Genomic DNA, 19407 nt, shown 5'->3' with positions numbered 1-19407 from the left:
ATTCCCCCTCCCCCTGTAAAGCTTTCACGGCTTCGCACGCGACAAAAACGTCAAGGCTGCTGGTAACAAAAGCGCGTGCGCTATCTTCCTCCCAACACGCCTCCTCTTCCGGTTGCTATAGTGATAAAAAAGGGCAATGATGGAGGAGGAGTTTCCCCCTGTGATCTTAGCGGGTGACTGATAGCTTCTTTCCTTTACCAAGATGGCGGCAAGCCTTTCGTATTCGGCGTAGGAGTGTTGCGAGCCCGTGCGAGGTAGGTTCGTATGCTTTTCACATTCCGAGCACAATAGAAGAAATGAACTAGTAGGAGGCTGATGGAAGAATTGTTATGTGGTCACTGCTTTTATAAAAGATCGTTGTGAGGTCGAATTAGTGAATAGGCCTTTAAGCGCGGGAACTCTTTGGTAAACCTCAATTGTAACTCTATGGTATCTTTAACTTCAATTGGCTTCTGAGGGGCACGTGATGTCTCTCGCGGTATTCTCATCCTGCACGGTAGAGAGGTTTAGGTAAATGTATTATTAGTGGCAATTCGTGGAAGATGCGAATCTTACCTATTTTGCCTTTGAATGTAGTTCACCAAAAGGTGTGGAAATGACAGAGAATTTTGGCCTTTCCTTTAACAGCTGTGTAGAAACAAATATATCTTGTAACTTTTTCTGATATATGATGCTCAGACGCAAAGGAAGTTAGGCCCGGATATTTTTTTGTTTTATTTTATATCCCGCCTTCATTATTTTTATAAATAACTCAAGGCGGCGAACATACCAAATACTCTTTCCTCCTCCTATTTCCCCACAACAGCAACCCTATGAAGTGAGTTGGGCTGAGAGAGAGTGACAGGCCCAAGGCCACCCAGCCAGCTTTCATACTTTTACAGGTTACATAAAAGAAGGCACTATAGCTTTTTTCACTTCTGCATACCACCTAGCAAAACAGTTTTTGAAAATACCGTTCAGTCAGTTGTTATGGACACATAATTTTTTTCTAACTGATTGCTCTACATTTGGAATCTCCTAAAGTGGAGAATTTAACACTTGTTTTATTTTCTAGATATGTGTACATCTATGTGGTGTTAAAGAATCATCTTAGTTCTTTTCTGTCAGATCTTAAGGGGTGGATAGAATTGATGGAAGAGAGGCAGCCTCTCAGATAACCTGGCTCTATGCCCTGTAGGGTTTTATAGATGATAACCAGCACCTTGAATTGCACTGGAAGTTCACTGTTAACCAGTGCAATTCACATAGCAAAGGATAACAAGACAGAGATGCACTCATAATTGCTTGTGTTGCTGCATTCTAGACCAGCTGTAGTTTTTGATTGGACTTCAAGGAGAACTCCATGCAGAATATATTGTAATAATCCACATGTGTGGTGAGAGCATGAGAAGGGACTCCTGTTCTAGGAAAGGATGACATTAGCATGCCCTCTTGGCCATAGCTGTCATCTGCTCTTTGAACAGGAGCTGTGAGTCTGGGAGGACCCTCAAATTACAAGCCAGTTCTGTATGGGAAAGTGTCACCCCATTCAGAACCTAAGATGGAGAATCATCAGCACTGGAAGAATCATGTATCCATAGCTTGTCTCAGTCTTGTCTGGTTGTGTTTAAGACTGTTCCTCCCCATCAAGACCTGCCAGCCTGCGGGTAGACCAGATCAAGAAACTGACTCCACAGCAAGGCTGTAACTATATTGAGTTAGGCTATAGTAACAGAATCTTGCACTTCTGCTTGTATTTTACCTTCCCTCCCTGTTATACTCCCACTGAGTCAGAGAGAAGCCAACCTGAGCCTCATCCTACTTAGTATCCCCTTTCCTAGGGTTTAAGGAAATGCTTATGCCCTTGTTTCTGTAATGGCTTCTAAACATTCACTTCAAGGCTGTTTCCATGGTTCTCAATACCACCTCCCCCATTAGCTTCAGTTCCCCCTCCCATGTGCACAGAAAACACTGAGACAGAGGCATGGGAACAGGTGCCTCGATTCCTCCATTAGCAGCTCCCCAAGATCACTAGAAAAGTCCTGCAATGTAGAGTTAAAAGGAGTGGCCCTTTCCCCCTCTTCTTCCTGCTGTTGTCTAGATCGAGTGTCTCCATCCCATTGTGGCAGGTCTCTTGTCCTACCCAGGAAGTCCTGCAGCCCAGAGGTAGGTGGAACTGGAAAGTCTTCCCTCCCCCCAGGCTGCACCTTTGTTTGTTGAAGCACGTTACAGTGGTCAACACAAAGTCGTCTTCATCCTGGGACCTATAGTTAGCCCTGGAAGTTCACTGGATGGGGTTTTCCTGAATATTGTAGATGAAACTGGTATATTAGATGGGGGACATGAGTTGCACTTTCCCATGACCTCTCCAATTCTGAAAAGCCCTTCCAGTGAATCAGGTATTCCAACAGTTTCTCTTTGTACCTTGAGTCTGGAATACCTGCTACTTTGTCCTCTTCTTCCCTATGCACCAGAATGGGGAGAGGTGGAACTGTCTTTGAACATAAGTTGCAGGGTTTTTCCTGGACAAGTAGTTGTCTATAGAAGATAGGATGAATCTTCATCAATGCAAGGAAGTGCAGATGAGAGGCCATTGGGTTAATTTGTTGCAGAACTGGAAAGGGGCTAATAAACTTTGAGTTCACCTTCTTGAAGGGCTGTGCTGAAAGCTGCATCAAATCTCCCATTGCAATTTCTGGGCCCTCTTGCCTATAGGCATTTGCTGATCGCTTGTGTGTAGCTTTTGCCAACTCTAGCTTTTCTCTTAAGAGAGGTTCAGCTGCCTGCCTCTGCTATAGGAAGTCTGAGAAATGAGGCACTGCTGAAACAAGAGTCCTGGTAGGTAAAATGCAGTCTATATTGGTTTTATTCTTTCAACAGATATGAAAAGCTCGAAATGGAAAATTTGGAAACTGGGTGCTGGGAAAACAAATCTAGCTTTACACATTTATTTCAATGTTGTTCAAAACAATATGCAAATAAATATTAAAAGTAATATTTTTACTAGTGTGAAAAATTTCAATTTTAACCCCCAATTTCAAGTTTGAAACAATTGTTTTATATTCAAAATCTGCTGTTTTAATCATTTTGACAAGATTTTAAGCTTAAACTAGTGCCAACCTCAAAAATGGTCCAAACAGCCAGTTTCACATTTGAAACAATTCTTTGAAAACTTTCTAAGTCTAAACCATATGAGCCAGTTTGGTGTAGTGGTTAAGGCACTGGGTTAGAAACCAGGAGATCATGAGTTGTTGTCCTGCCTTAGGCACAAAGCCAGCTGAGTGATCTTGGGTGAGTCATTCACTCTCAGCCCTAGGAAGGAGGCAAACCACTTAAAAAAAAACCTTGCCAAGAAAACTGCAGGGACTTGTCCAGGCAGTCACCAGGAGTCAACACTGACTTGAAGGCACCAAAAAACAAAACAAAACAAAAATCCATAAAAAAATCTAAACCAGAGAGCCAGTTTGGTCTAGTGGTTAAGGCACTGGGCTAGAAACCAGGAGATTGAGAGTTCTAGTCTGGCCTTATGCATGAAAGCTGCCTGGATGACCTTGGGGTCTCTCTCAGCCCAACTCACTTCACAGGGTTGTTCTGGCAAAAATAGGAGGAAGGTATGTTCACCACCTTGAGTTACTTATAAAATAATAAAGGTGGGATAGAAAATAAATAAATAAATAAATATACACTAAACAGAATTATATTGAATGAGTCCTTGGGATAATAATAACAAAATCTTTGAGAAGGCTATAGTCCTGCTTTGCTGCCTTATTGTGGCAGGGGTAGTGATCCTGAGAAGGATGAGTGAAGCAAGCTAGAAGTGTATGCCCAAAGTATATACTCCCAGCAGGGCACTCAAGGTAGTGAAGGTAATCCCAGCTGACCAGCTAAAGCAAGCAGTCATCTCTATTGGGTAGGAGCAATATAGGAAAATGCTGGTGGTGTATATTCACTTTAGTGATATTGGCAAAGGCATCATTTCATATTGCACAGAAGAAGTCACCAGTAAACCACTTCTGTACTTTACATGAGAAAACCACATGGATAGACAATATGAAGTGATTGACAATACAGAGCTGGATGATGGGCCCCTCAGGTCAGATGGCACTCAACATGCTACTAGGAGATGCCGAGGAGCTTTTGGTATACCAATGTTATTTATGATGTAGCTAGATTAAAGCTTCCAGACATCTAGATGCTGATGTTGTCATTACAGGAAAAGAAAATCCAAAACTGCAAAGACAGAATTGCAGTGGGAATGTTGAATGTAAGAAGCATGAATGTTAGAATGGTCAACACAGTGAAATATGAAATGAAGCCTCTACATGTTGACATTTTTAGGCATCAGTGAATTGAAGTGGGCTGGAAATGGACGCTTACAGTCAGAAGATCATAATGTTTACCACTCAGGTCACAAAAAGCAAGGAACAATGTTGGTCAAGTTTATGCTGCATCTTCTGATGCAGCAGAAGAGGAGATTGATGAGTTTTATGGTCAAGTTCAATCTGAAATTGACAGAATGTGCAAGCAAGATGTGCTGTTTGTGGTTGAAGACTGGAATACCAAAGTTAGAAATATTGAGGAGGAAAATGTAGTTGGACTGTATGACTTAGGAAACCAAAATAAAACAGGAGAATGACTTACTGTAAAGCTCAGTTATAACAGCAAAGACATGGGTAGGCATTGATTGTGGAACAGATCATGAACTGCTCATGTGCAAGTTCTAAGTTTCCACAATATGATCTTGAGCATATACTCACTATTTTCAAGGAGTAAATCAGGATTTGCTTTGACATCCTGAGCCTCCTTGATAAGGAAGCCAATGAACTGTGGAATGAAATGAAGGAAGCTGTTAAGGATAAATGTGAAAAGGGACTGCCAAAGACCAAAGAAGAAAGCAAACTGGATGTCAGAACAAATGGTAGAAATTTCAAAGAAGAGAAGAGAAACCAAAGCCAAGAATGACAAAAATCTCAGGACAGGAGAATATCAGAGAGCTGTTAAAACAGACAAGAAACAGTATTACAAAAATATCTTTAATGGCATTGAAGATGGAAGCAGACAAAAATGAGATCTCAGAAGAAGGTTCCAACCTCGAATTGGTGTGCTGAAGTTTGCCAATGAACAGATAGTAATTGATTCAAAGAAGATCAAAGAAGAAATTATACTGAAATTCTGTACAGTAGAAATGTCAATATTCAAAATACTTACAAGATACTCCTTACTTACAAGAAACTGTAGTATTATAGGTTGAAGTTAAATCAGCAGTCTGGTTATTACCAAAGCAGACAGCTACAGAAATGTATGGAATATCAATAGAAGAAGCAAATGAAGAAGAACCTGTAAAGCTTCTGACCAAACTATGCCAGCAAATCTGGAGAACGACAGAGTAGGCAAGGTCATTTAGATTGACAGAGTATTCTTAATTTCACATGTTAGCAAAATTAGGTTTAGGATTATCCAATGCAGATTAGAGCCCTACGTGGAAAAGGAAATGCTGGATGTTCAAGCTGGCTTTAGAAAAGGCTGAGGAACATGAGACGTTATTGCTAATGAATGCTAGATAGTTGAGAAAGCAAACAAATAACAAAAAGAAGTCAGTGTGTACTTTGTTGATTAGAGAGAGGTCTTCAGTTATGTTGACCATGTCAGATTGTGAAATGTGCTTAGGAAAATGGTAATCCCAGAACATCTCATTGTCCTCATACAACATTTATATACAGGTCAAGAAGCCACAGTCTAGTTCTCCGGTACATGGCAAAATAGAGTAGCTCTTGGTCAGGAAAAATAGAGTAGCTCTGAGTCTAGACTGTATACTTTGTCCTTTTTTATTCAACCTATATGTGGAGTATACATTGAGGGAGGTTGGATTGGAAGAAAGTAAGTGTGGCTTTAACATTAGAGGAAGAAACACAGTAATCTGTATTATGCTGATGACACTACTCTAATGGCTGAAAATGCAAATGGCCTGCAAGCTCTAGTAATGAAAGTCAACAAGCACATTGAAAGTCAAGGAGCCCCAGGCTAGAAATTGGGACACTGTGAGTTGTAGTCCTGCCTTGGGCACAAAGCCAGCTGGGTGACCTTGGACCAGTCACTCTCAGCCCTAGGAAGAAGGCAATGGCAAACCACTTCCGAAAGTCTTGCCAAGAAAACTGCAGTCCAGGCAGTTACCAGGAGTCAAGACTGACTCAAAGGGACAAAAACAGAACAGACAAAAACAAACAAAACAAAAGATTAAATATAAAGAAGACCAAACTAATCGCAACAGGTATAGCAACCAGCCCTAGAATTGACAATGAAGATATTGAGGTGCTGGATTGCTTCTGCCTTTTAGGATTTACTGTCAATAGTAAAGGAACCAGCAGTCAAGAAATAGGCTTGCAGACTAGCATTTGGCAGAGTAGCAATGAAGGCTTTGGAAAAGCTATTCAGATATTATGATCTGACTGTGCCTACAAAGATTAGAATTGTGCAGCCATAGATACTCTATGGAAGCGAAAGTTCGACTTTAACCAACCAGTTAGAAAGAGTATTGATGCTTTTGAACTTTGGTGTTGAAGAAGACTCCTGAGAAAACCATGGACAGCCAAGAAAGCGAACAAATGGATCATTGAACAAATCAACCTGCAGTTCTCACTTGAGGCACGAACAGCCAAGTCCAAATTATCCTACTTTAGACGCATTACGTGAAGACCTAGCCCTCTGGAGATGGCTCTAATATTGGGAAAGGTAGAAGGAAAGAAGAGGACAACCAGCAGCAAAGTGGATAGACTCAGTTATATCAGTGATGAGTGCACCATTGGAAAAGCTGAAGGGCCAGGGTAGGGACAGATCATCATGGAGAAAATCTATCTACAGTATATGGTCACTAAGAGTTTACAGCAACTTGATGTCATGTAATCAAATTAAATTAAATCAAATTTTGGTTTTCAAAATTCTTATCTCTTTCTTTTTGAGGATCGTTATTCAACCCCAACTTTCTTAATCTTCCCTTTCTTCTCAGCCCGTTCACCCTTCATACATTTGTTTTGTGATTCAGTCCTCACTGTGTCTGTATTATAAAACCACCACAAAATACTTCTTTTGTTCTGGTTATTTATTTTTGTATCCAGCCAGTATTCATTTATCACTCATTTATTTTTATTTTACTATTAAAAAAGAAAGAAAAAAGGAAAAGAAAAAATAGGCTACAACAAAATCATTTTACGTATAAGAAATATTCTGCCTACTTTTTAAAACATGTTACATATTAAACCTGGACCATAAGGAATTATACTCATTAGTCCTTCCATTACATTACATCGATAGACAACTCATACACAAAAAGCGAACACACATCAGTGACCCAAGATGGTAAGTTTGGCATCTCATTGTCTGAGAGCAATCTTTTTTGTTGTAATTTGTGTTCAAAAATCAATAAATCTTAATAATTATTTCCAGGGTTTTGTCATAGAATTCAAAAGTGCACTTATGTCTTTTGTGGCAATGGATGCATTGTTGAATCCAGGATCTAACACTCAGGTGGCCAAATCATGAAATTTATTTAACTAATTAAATTGCCATTTTGCAATTTTAGGTGATCCAAATCCCTCTTGCTGTGGTGCTGGTCATTGACCGAATAAATACATACTATTACTACTCTTGCTATGGTTTAAAGACTTTATTAACAATAAAGTTGATATTTATTGATCTAACATAATAAAACCCCATTTGTCTCATGAAGTAAAAAGAAAGAAAAAGGTTGATTTGCAATTTTCAAATTGGGATTATCCCAAATGTTTATTTGTCAGATGAATGAAGGGCAGAATTATAGTTTTGTCCCAACATATTCCAAATGAGCTTTGCAGTCTTTAATTCAGCAAATACAATAGAACCAGGGCTAAAAGTGGAGCCATGCCCCTACCATGATATCAGAGGAATCACACTATTGCTTTCTAATTGTGCCTATAATTTTTTTATTTAATCAATAGTATTTCATGGGGATATAAAAATGTAGACTTCTTGTCTACCAGCAATTGCATTACTTAAAATTTGTCTATATATTCCTCCCACTTTTAGTAAACATTCTACCAAGGTAGACAAATACCTCTGTTTGCTTTACTTTTTTTTTGCCATTTATATATCACTTACACTTGTTCACTTTATTTTTTCCTGGGAAATATGCCTATTTCATTCTTTTACATTAATTTTCAGATATATACTCCTGATTGCATCATTCAGCTTCTCAGCCAACACCTTGATGTCATTTGCATGCAAAACCATGTACAGCTTCAAGGTCCCTAACCAATAGACCTCTAACTTCACCACACACATTCTATTTACATTTATTCATAAATCTATTAATCAAAGGGGCATCACACATTCTTGCTCTCTGTTCAAAAAGCAATCATTTGTTATACGCTCCATTTATTTTCACAGATGCTGTATTTCCATTATATACAGTATTGATGTAATCATATTCAGCAACCAATCTTCTACTCCACAGTCACCGAAAGTATTGCATAATTCAAGCCTATTCACTGTATCATACACTTTGTCTAAATAAACGATGTGAAGTAAACTTTCTTTCCCACATTCATTCATTTCTGAATTATTTGGTGAAAAGGAAAATTCTGGCTTGTGTACCTTGTACAGGATGTAAAGCCATATTACACTTCCTTGCGGTAATTATTTTCTTATATGCCTTTTCTAATTCACAAATTCATTTACTTCATTATACCTTGAAGTGTCTTTTTTCATTCTTGGCATTATTGGTGTAACTCCATACACCTTTGTGACACTTTGTAATGTAATTCTTTTCACTCTGTTCCAAGCAACTTTCATATTTTCCTTCCTTTTGTCCATTGTCCATATATTCTGTGGGGTGATTAATCCTTCTTTTTAATACTTTTTCTTACAAAACTTATATTTGTACTTCCTGCACTCATTCTACTGTTAGTTATTTTCACTTTTCTTCTATGTCCATTTTCCCCCCAAGATTCACTCTTGATATTACCAAATTGTCCTCTGCCCCAGATTCAGAACCTGTCATCACCCAAGTATCCTTCATTAATTCTCTCAATCTTTCATCATAAACAATGAGTCCTGCTTTCAGATTCATTCCTTTGCTATGCATGCACAGGAATAGACATGTTTAATCCACATATTCAAAACAGATCTTTTTCTTAGCAGATACTGACTATAAAGTGTAATTTTTTCTTGGGTCTCTTAATGACCCAGTAACTTTTTAAATACTTTTTCAGTCCCACTCATCCATTCAAGCCATCTAATAGAATTACATTTTTAAACTGTTCCAACATGCTATATGAGAAAGGCAGCAAAGTTGCCTATGGAAGAACTTGGCCCCAAGGTCACATAGCCTCTTCTCTCTTAATTTTTCAGAAATTGGTTAAAGCATCAATCTTCTATTGAGCCTTTGGGTCATGGCATCATATGTTGTGGCTGCTATCTTTCATGCCAGTTTTAGTTCAGTGATTATGCTGTTCTATTTTGAACTGTTTTATTGATTGTGGTTTCATATTATAGGTAATCACAAGAGATATCAATTAAACAGTTTCCTGTTTTGCCAAATCCAAGAAAGTGTGTGCTTTACAGCTTAGAATAAAATCAGATGGTAAATCCTCACTGAAATGGTGCAGTCATAACTCTATGGTAGAGGACATCCTTTACCTGAAAAAGTGCAGTTAACAATGCTGGGCTGTGTTCCAGTGATTGGAACATTAACTCATATGGTTGGTTCTTGTCCTATTATTGTAACATTTGGATTGACACCAACAGGATTATTAATATGAGTTTAGACAACCACAGTGTGTTAGATGCTTATTTACTTGTTATAAATTTTCAGTATCTGTAATATATCGCAGTATCAGTAACTGGATTCCCCAGCATGGGAGCTAGTTAACAAAAATTATGTCACTCTGGAAGGAGAAACTTGTACCTGATCTGCAGCAATGGATTGTTGATGTGTGTTGTCTATCAATACTTGAATCAGCTTTTTTTCCTGATAAGAAGACTTTGAACTATATTGTCAGAGTTCTTGAAGTTGTTTTGTTTGTAATATATTTTTGATTACATGCCATCAAGTCGGCGACTCTTAGCGACTGCATAGATAGATTTTTCCTGTTGTAATATATTTACCAACCTCTTTTTGTCTTTTTCCCTTTTTTAAAAAAGTTATGTATTTTTAAGTTGGAATATGTTTGATTTCATTAACTGTTATAAAATGTATGCTTTTCTTTTATTTGGCACAACATAATTCATTAAAAACTGGACTAATTGAATCAGTGGAACTGACATTGCTATCCTTGATTAATTGTATTTTTCTGATGTGGATGAAATAGGGAATAATTATTATTAGTTAAGATTGCTCATCCTGTGAAAGGAAAGGCGGCAAACCTGCAAGTGCAAACACCTAGCAGATTATTAAGTAAAAATGTGATCATTTGAACATGGCTGATTATTCTCATGACCAAAGCAAACCTTAAATTCTCCATTTGGAAATTTTCCTTTTCCTTTACATGCATCTTGGAATAGTTTTGATACACAGTTCAATGGCTTTGAAATGCCTTGTTGATAGATCTGTTCAGTGCAAGCAACCAATGCCAGGATATGTTACCATCCTCTTTTGAACATGATCATTTAGTCTGATTATATCTCATACACAGGAGAATCTGTCTTTCAAAATTTATTTTGGTCATTCTGATCATTGGAGAGTGGCAAGAATATGGTATAAACACATTTTCCTGTGAGAAGAACAGTCAAGTAAACAATGACAAGTGATTCTTTCTTGAACAGAGCAAGAGTAAGCAAGGAAAAACTTCTTGCCTCTCCTACACATTATTCCATTTTATTCTACCAGTTGTATCTGAAGTTGATGTATATAGAAAGTTCCAAGTAATGACAAGTTATTCCATTGAAAAATGATTATTACCAAAAGCATGCTATGATACGTTCACACAAGCAGACATTTTTAGGAATAGCAACAATGGCATGAAGTTGGTGGCCCACTCAGTCTCATGTCCACTCCTGAGTCATATATTTTGTTGAATATAAAATGTTTGCTTACATTTCAGAAGTGCCTTCCATACAAGCAGAGAAGAATTTCATGTGGTCTGTTATACTGTGACAGATTTGATCTGCTACTTGCTAATCTTTAGACAATATAGGGTAATGGACTATATGGTTTTCCTTGTAGAGTATTGTACATGTTTACTGAAAATTTTGCAAGGAATTATAGTAGTCTCATTTTGAAAATTGCTCCAGAGTTCATGTTTGATGTAATGGGGAACAGGTTTAGGCCCAGGGCTGCTCCCTTAAGATTTTCCTTCTGTCTGTAACATACTGTGACTTGGGCACAAAAATCACAGACTTCATGATTATACTCTATTCAGGAATAAAAATTCTGATATATGAACCAGAATGCTTGTACCTAGTAAATGCATGATAAGAGGTTAGGAAAGAACACTTTATTAAGTTCTTGGTGGCATCCTAGATTATGAAGCTTTGAGGAGTCTAAATGCAGACTGCCATGATTCACATATACTAAGCCATGGTTTGCTGAATATGACTTATTGAGTAAACTACAATACCTGGTTTGTATAATACAATAAGCCATAGTTTACAAATGACAAGAATATAGTTGTTTATACTATAAGCTATCCATAAATAAACCATATCATAATTTAGTGGGGCATATAAACTATTAATGGCAATTTAGCAGATGAGTGCCAGCAAACATTCAAAAATGGATTCAAGAATGACTGTACAGAACAGAGAACTGAAAATTCTGATGCAGTTCTTAGCAGATTATTAAAATCAGAGTGAAGAAGGCAGCTCTGTACACTGAATCTCAGAGCAACATTTCAAGCTCTGAAGTACAGAAATATGAAAAAGTTCAGCTTGTAGGATTTGGCAAAAGCAGCTCCCCTTGGGTGTCCTAGCTTGCTATGTTGAGAGTTGTAGCCAACAGATTTGAACAGTGCCATGTTGGGGAAAGCAATTTTTTAAATGATTGCTGATTGAATTGTGTATTCCCACAACATGGTGTTATTATTGTGTTTGGTTCTTTATTGTTTTGGAGGGGTGGGGTGATTTTTTCAACAACCTTTGAGTATTTATTAGGATGCCCTATAAATTGAATAAATAATACTGTAGCTCCATTAGTTGATGTACAAGAAAAATCGTTGAAAATTAGAATGTTCTTAAAATCTACTCCAGCATTTCTACATGTTTGCTAATAAGTCGGTCTTGCGAATCCCGTATAACTTATTCCTGTGGCTTACTTCTGATTTAACCATATACAAGATCAAGTAATTTGTTATCGGAAGAGGGTTCGCTCTAGTCGCTTATTGGCGTCTCCATATATTACGTCTTGGCCCGATCTGCTTGCTTACATCTTCCTACTCTTGCTTCGGCGTGCTCTTCTGGGCAGCCGGAGAACCGGACCAGCGGACACGTTCGGGTAGTGGTGTAGCGTTACGAAGCATTGCTTCCATCCTCACCGAAGCTTTGCGGTTGCTCGCAGCTGGGCTGGGCCTTCCCAGGAAAGGAAAGGGAAGGGGCTCGGCTTTTCTGACGTGTGAGTTTGGGATTGGCAATTTCTCTCTCATATAGCCGACAAGAAGGTGCCTCGCCGCTTTCCCGGGAGCGCTTCGGGGCTTCTCAAGCAGAGCAAGCTTAGCAGGCACGGGCCGGAGTGAGTGCCACGTAGGGGGCAATCGGGTGGGCCAAAGGGAAGGGGGTCGAATCGTTGGGGGGAAGTAAACCGGGAGTCGATCGCCGCGGCTGTGGGAAATACAGAGCCTGCTCGATGCCCGAGAAAGAAGAATGGGGTCGGACGGGATTGCCGACGTGGAGGTGGAGAGAAGGTGCTGGCACTGGGTGCCCTCTCTGTGTCCTCCAGTATAGCTGCCCCTCGTTCTCTCCCTTATTTTCTTGGTAGTCAGAAGCTAATCCGAGCCGGGCACGCTCTTCGCCTCTGGCCGCTCTCTTGAAGAGGAGAGGGGGGCGGGGAGACGGATCGGACTACGTGTCATAGGCGCGCACGAGCCGGATCTTCTCCCCCTCCCGACTCAGCCGCAAAACTTTTACACTAACTTTCCTGGCTAGTTTTGCTTGATTCTCTGAGGAGACGTGGAGGGAAAAGTAAACCTATCTGGCTTCAGTTTCTGCTGTTAAGTTAGGAGAAAGGGAGGGGTGAGCGCGAAATGGGACTTGGCTTGTTTGCACTCTCTCTCTTTCCCATTCGAGTTACTTTGGAGCTGGGCCCCTGGCAGCTTTCATAATCATCTTCTGGAAGATTGGAGTAGCCATCATGCCAGTTAGTCCCGTGGCTGTTTCCACTGTTGGTTCCAGGGTATAGTGCAGACTTGGAAGCATCCATTAGGGAATACCCTTCAGGCTCCCCCCTCCCCTTGGAGATGTGGCAAGTGGCAAGTAGAATTGGACTCTGGCATGGTGGTAGTGGAAAATGTCCTCCATGGTATTGTGCAGAATTCATGAGGGAGTTGTTTGCTGTCTTCAACACTATGATATTCATAAGGTCAGCATTGGCATTCAAGTAGGCAGAAGTGATTGCTTGCACAAAGAGCTGCCACCTCTTTCACTAATATGATCGCCTGCATTCTCCCTCCAGTCAGAATAGGAGTAGGAATTGAGCCTATGAGTCTATTTATTCTGCATTGCCAGAATCAGAGAATGGGGGCAGCAAGGTGAGAGCAGTTTCTCTTCTTGTATTTGGCCAGCTGTGCTGGGCCTAATCCTTAGGCCTGGTTGCATTTGCCACACTAACTACAGCATGTATGGCACTGCTATCTGATGAGTATGATCAGTAGTCAACTTCCAAACAACTTTGAAGTATTTAGATGGGTGGACATGCATCTGTATCATGTTTTGTGACAATCTCTGCACCTCCCTCCAACATTGAGAAATAAGCCAGGAGTTGTTTCGCAGCTGTGTGCACAAGGTGCTGAAGAGTCTTGGTCATGCAGAGCTAATTGGCAATGCTTTCCCCTTCTCCGACTCTCCTAGCCAAAAAACAGAAACATGGAAAGTTGAATAAGAATTGGACACAGTTGCAAGTGTCTTTGCCTGACCAGTTTAGCTTGGTACCTAGGTCAGTTTTTTAAAAAAAAAAAAATACCACATTGGTTCCAGTTGACCATGACTGTGCCACACAGAAGGGAAAAAGCAAAACAGCAAGCAGGAATATGCAGTTCCTGTTCCTGAATCTTTACTCTCCCTCTAGGTACTGCAAGAAGAGGATAGGCCCTATAGAAGCAAATCTTTTTGCAGTAGGCAAAGGCATTGAGGGCAGGAGGATAGAATTTGTGTCCCCCAAGTATTCTGAATTATAGCTTCCAGCAGTTCTTACCATAGGCCGTGCCAGCTGGGATTACTGAAAGTTGCGGAGGCCTATAGTTTTTCTGTCTATGCCCTAGCTATATGCATGTGGTATTTTGGTAATGTCTCAGAGTCCAGTTTTTCCTGCTGACTAGAGAGGTGCAAGTCTGATTTCCATGCTTGGAAAAATCCTGTTGATTCAAATTCTCTGCTGTCCTTTCATGAAAGAGGAGGTGAATAGGCAGGTGTGATGATACCCATGCCGATGTGTGGTTTCTGGGCAACACTGTACTTCATCTTCTAAACTGAGAGGGCAGTTGAGTAATTGGAGGTAGTAGCAGTTCTGTGCAACCATATCCAAGCTTAGTGATGGGACATATAAGCAGCTGCTCATTAGGTTTGGTGTTGGTGGGCCCTCCTGAAGCTTTGGGCCACATTTTAAGATGAGGGTACTGGGAGCTTGGATGGCTTTGGTTCTGTTTCCTTTAATTTGAGCTTCTATACCTGTTGGCAAACTTCGGATCCCACACAAACAGGCCTGCCCTGTAATGAACAAATTCATTTTGTGTGGACTGTCTGTTGCCCTTAAGTTTATATGGGTAGTTTTCCAGGGATTATTGCAAGTTACTCTAGAAATGCCAAGAATTTTGAATCATTCAAAACACACATGCTCCCAGAATTTATGAAATTTCATTTTTTTTATGGTCATTGAAATACGTTTTCTTGAAAGTCCTTAGTCATCTTGCAAAGCACCAGTGCCTTCTTGGCAAAAGTATAGTTCCATAAGTGGGTTTTTACAAGTTTAATTATATGTCTTGAACTTTTTTCCCAGCAGATACATAAGAATTGTGTACAAAAATCTAAGGAAACGGGGAATACATATTACACAATCTGTATCCTGCTACTTAGTGGCCTAAGAATGAGAGTGGTTGGCTCACAGAGTAAGTCCTTGCTTTAAAAAGTGGTTCACATGCAAAAGTAGTGTTGAAGTCTATAATATAGATGCTTTGCTGTGCTTTTGATGTTCTTGGACTAGGTGTTGTCGCGCAAGGGTGTGTATACCTCTGTGTGTGGCAATAAAAAGTTAGAGTAGCATGTGAATTGGATGTGGGGGAAGGTATGTTCCTGATCTTGCAGGGTGTTGAATGTATTTGTGGATGTCCACAGATTTGTAAGTGGGTTGATGTCATATCTGAAAGCATATTTATGATTTTGCTGATTTGGCAGCTCTCCACTTCTTTAATGTCATCCTGATCTGAGCATGGGAAGCTATGTTTTTTTTCTTTCATGACTTTCCCCCTTTTTAAAGCATTGGAATTGTTGTTAAGGTTTCAGACATCACCAGATAGAGACCAGTGGTAGGTGTTTGGTAATTGAGAGTTTATGCCTTAGTCAACTCCCGTTTGGATTACTGCAATGTACTCTACATGAGGCTGCCCTTGAAGACCATCCAGAAGCTGCAACTGGTCGAGAATGCAGCGGTACATGCAGTTTTGGGTGCCCCATGGTTCACCCGAATAACATCAGTGCTGTGTGAGCTGCACTGGCTTCCAGTTGCTTTCTGGGTGCAATTCAAGGTGCTGGTTATCACCTTTAAAGCTCTACATGGCACATGTTACTTGTGAGACCACCTCTCCCTGAGGGTATCTACCTGTCCTACTAGGTTAGATAAGGTGCGCGTGCTCCAGGTCCCCTACCTTAAATGTTGCCATCTGATGGGACCTCGGAGGCATACCTTTTCGGTGACTGCCCCAGCCCTTTGGAACATCTTCCCATCTGAGATCAGAGGGATCCTTACCTTTTTAGTCTTCTGGAGGGCTGCAAAGACCTGGCTCTTTCCCTAAGCATGGGCTAGGATGGGTGTTGAGCTGTGAGGATGTTTGGTCTGGCACCTGGGGGGAAGGGTACCTTTTTTTTAAAGTATTTTTTATGGATTGTTGTGAACTGCCTAGAGTCATTGTATGAGATAGGCAGCTATATAAGTCCTATAAGTACATAAATAAATAAATGTTGGGTGAACTAATAATTTGTGATAGAAGTTGTTTGTATCTTTTTGTTTCATGGTATGCTAAAGAACAGTACTGTATAACCATAACAATTTTATATTTGGGTATATTTTCATTTTTGAAGTTATTTCTCAGCATCTTTTTTCCTCTTTACATAATTCCAGCAGTTTTGAAGGCTTAATATAGGTCAGGATCTATATAATCCTAATTACTTTAGTCTGCTATAGATACAGATCACTAAAGAAATATGCTATAGATGCAAATTACGAAAGAAATAACTGCTCTTGAGAACACCAGCATTATTGTTTCTGTCTGAAAAAGCTGCATAAGAACTGTTTGATTTTTCTGGCCTGTAGAATTATTTAAAAGACAAATGTAGCAAAGCATAATTTTATTTTCTTTGAAGTCTAGAACATATTCTTCATGTTGATAACTATTGCTAATCTGAAAGTCTCACATAAAAGTCACCTGTGACATTAAAATGTAAGCTGTTATATTTCATTAATTGTATGACAAGTCCATTTCTTCATGTAATACTAATGTTGCTAAGTATTTCTGGGTTTTGGTTGTAAAACAAGATTTCCATAGGCAATATTGCTATCTTTGCTGGGTACAGATTTAATATTGCAAATTTTTCTCAGTTATAAAACATTTATCCATGATACATAATTTAGAAAAATGTTTCAGTAATGTGCAGATGTAGAAATGGTATTATTTTTAAGGTTTGCCGATTGGAATTGGCACCTTTTAGGAACCAGTCAACAAATCTCTGGCAAACCAGTGTAAAAGTTAGCCTTTTCTAAAAGTTAATGAAGAGCAACAGACCAACAATGTTTGCTGTTCCCCATCATTATTTTACATTTGGTTGACTCATAATTCCTTGTTCTTCATGGAGAGTTACTGGCTCTTTAAGATGATTTCCCTTCCCCCTCAAAGGCTGTGAATGGTCGCTGGTACAGGCAGTGCTGAGGTGGCATTTGTGAAAATTACACTTGGTTCTCTGATGATACTTATACTCTGTAGGACGCTCTGAAGTGATACGGCTGTATGTCTAATTTCTTCCAAACATATTTGAACATGTATTGATTTTTAATTGTTTGTGGGAGAGGAGAAAATGAGCCAAAATTTTAAAAAGACTCAGGATTGGAGAGGGATTTTTGTTTTTAATGTTTCAAATCAGAATTATTACTTCCTATCCTTCCTTATTTGACTGTTCATTAAATATTACTGTTTATGATGTAATAAAAAGCTTATTTCCATAAACAAATATATCTTTTCTTGCAGATGTGATTGAAATGTCCTTTAAATGTCCTTTAAAAACTTGGATCATTTGCAAAGTTTTGTGGGAAGCCATTTGTAATTTGAATTTTGACTTCTTTCCTGTTTGTTGTGTGCGTCCTGGAGTTTGAATATCCACTCAATTATATTACATGTTACAATTTTTCATACATAAATATGAGACATATATAATAATGAGATCAATTTTATCATTTTCTTCTTCAGTAAAACACAGAGTTGTGAAATGATGACATTCCAAAGGAAGTTTGTCTTGTTTTTTTCTGATGAGTTTATGTCCAAATATTATGGAGGATGGAATATACCTACATGTATGTAAGCCCATTTCTAGTTCTCTATCTTTCACCATAATTAGCTGTTTCCTCCAGCACCCTCTGAAGCCATGTTATACTCTGACATTTTATGGAGAGTAAGGGAAAATGAGTGAAAATTGCAGAGCCTATGTCTATTGTTAATGATTAGCATCGTTTTGGCATAATCCAACCCCCATCTTCATAGAATCTTGTTATGAGTTTTCTCCTTTTTATGCATTCATGAAAGCTAAAATAGGGATTAGCAAGCTTGGATAAGGGTAGGAAAAGCAGCTATTTTATTAGAAGGACAAAAAGGCCTACAATCTAATTCTATGCACACATAAGTACTATTAGCCCTTTGAGAGCAATGTTGAGTTGGCATCTAACCATATTGATATTTGTGAGCTGGAAGAAGCTCATATAGTATCAGAGGAGGCTATTGAAAGTACTAGACTTTGGGGAGGTGGAAGTTGATGCTTTAGAAAAGGGAGCTGTGTCTTTCTGTTGTACAGTCCATTATTGTTCCTCAAGTTTATCTCACAGTTGAAGCACAGGTATTGCCTTGCTTAATTATTGAATTCACTCATCTCACTGATATAATTTATTAAATACTGGATATCAATAGGCTATGATATGTAGAATAGCCCTACTAATGTGGTCATTCATTATTCACATTACTTGGTTAATTTTTCAAATGGTGGAATTGGCAAATGCTGTGGGCACATCCACATATAATATAAACTGAATTGGGCAGCTGACTCATGACTGCCCCATCTTTATCCTTTTCTTTGAAGAATGCTCTGGACCCATTAGGATCTAGAACTGTAATAGAATTCTGTTCATGTTCAAACAAGAATAGAAACCTTCTGTTAAGGGTAGTGATTGAGGAGGTGGGTATAATGGGGAGAGGTCAGGTATGTGTAGTTTTGTCTTCTATTGGACATTATGTTAATCCCTAGTGAGTTTTATCAAGGTAGTTGAATAAACAACTGTTTGTTTATTTAGCAAAATTTCTGACATGCTCAATTGGAACAGGTTCTGGGCAGTGCACAGCACAGTCGCATAGAAAATAAAATAAGATTAAAACAGTCTTAGTCCTGTCAGGTTGGCTGAATTCATACAATACTAAGCCACAAACATAGTTTATAGACCACAGGGTCCAGTTTCATACACTAAACTAAACCAAGTAAACCTTAGTATGAATTTTGACCTGAGATGAATTCAGTGCTCATACATTTGGGATAATGCCAGGAAGAGCTTGTTTGTAAGTATGTTGTTGGCATTCTAATATGCAGGCATGACTTGGATCGTGAAGATAGTCTGAATATAGTTTAAGTACCTCATCTACTGTTTATGAGAACTAAACCAGAAACACCTTTCTTCCTTGAATGAAGATGATTTTATCCAGGGAGAGAGCCACACCTGCTTTTCTGTTCATTTTTAACCATTGTTCTTTTGATCATTATTTTAGAAAATAATTTCTTGGAAAAGAC

The 19407-nt window shown here is 39.0% G+C and overlaps 1 protein-coding gene across 3 annotated transcripts in view; it reads left to right on the top strand.

Moving 5' to 3' along the window:
* Positions 1–128: 128 nt before the first annotated feature.
* HDLBP (high density lipoprotein binding protein) overlaps positions 129–19407 on the top strand; it is an 83189-nt gene continuing 63910 nt past the window's right edge. For 2 of the 3 annotated variants that reach the window (XM_063306746.1, XM_063306748.1), the window contains exon 1: positions 129–254. The gene's annotated coding sequence lies outside the window, so the exon portion shown is untranslated. Of the gene's footprint in view, positions 255–12574; positions 12674–19407 lie in introns of those variants that run through there. The other variant, XM_063306747.1, reaches the window with a different exon arrangement.

Source organism: Candoia aspera, chromosome 6 (genome assembly GCF_035149785.1).
Source record: "Candoia aspera isolate rCanAsp1 chromosome 6, rCanAsp1.hap2, whole genome shotgun sequence".
NCBI lineage: Eukaryota > Metazoa > Chordata > Lepidosauria > Squamata > Boidae > Candoia > Candoia aspera.
This window is presented reverse-complemented; position numbering and strand designations above follow the sequence as displayed.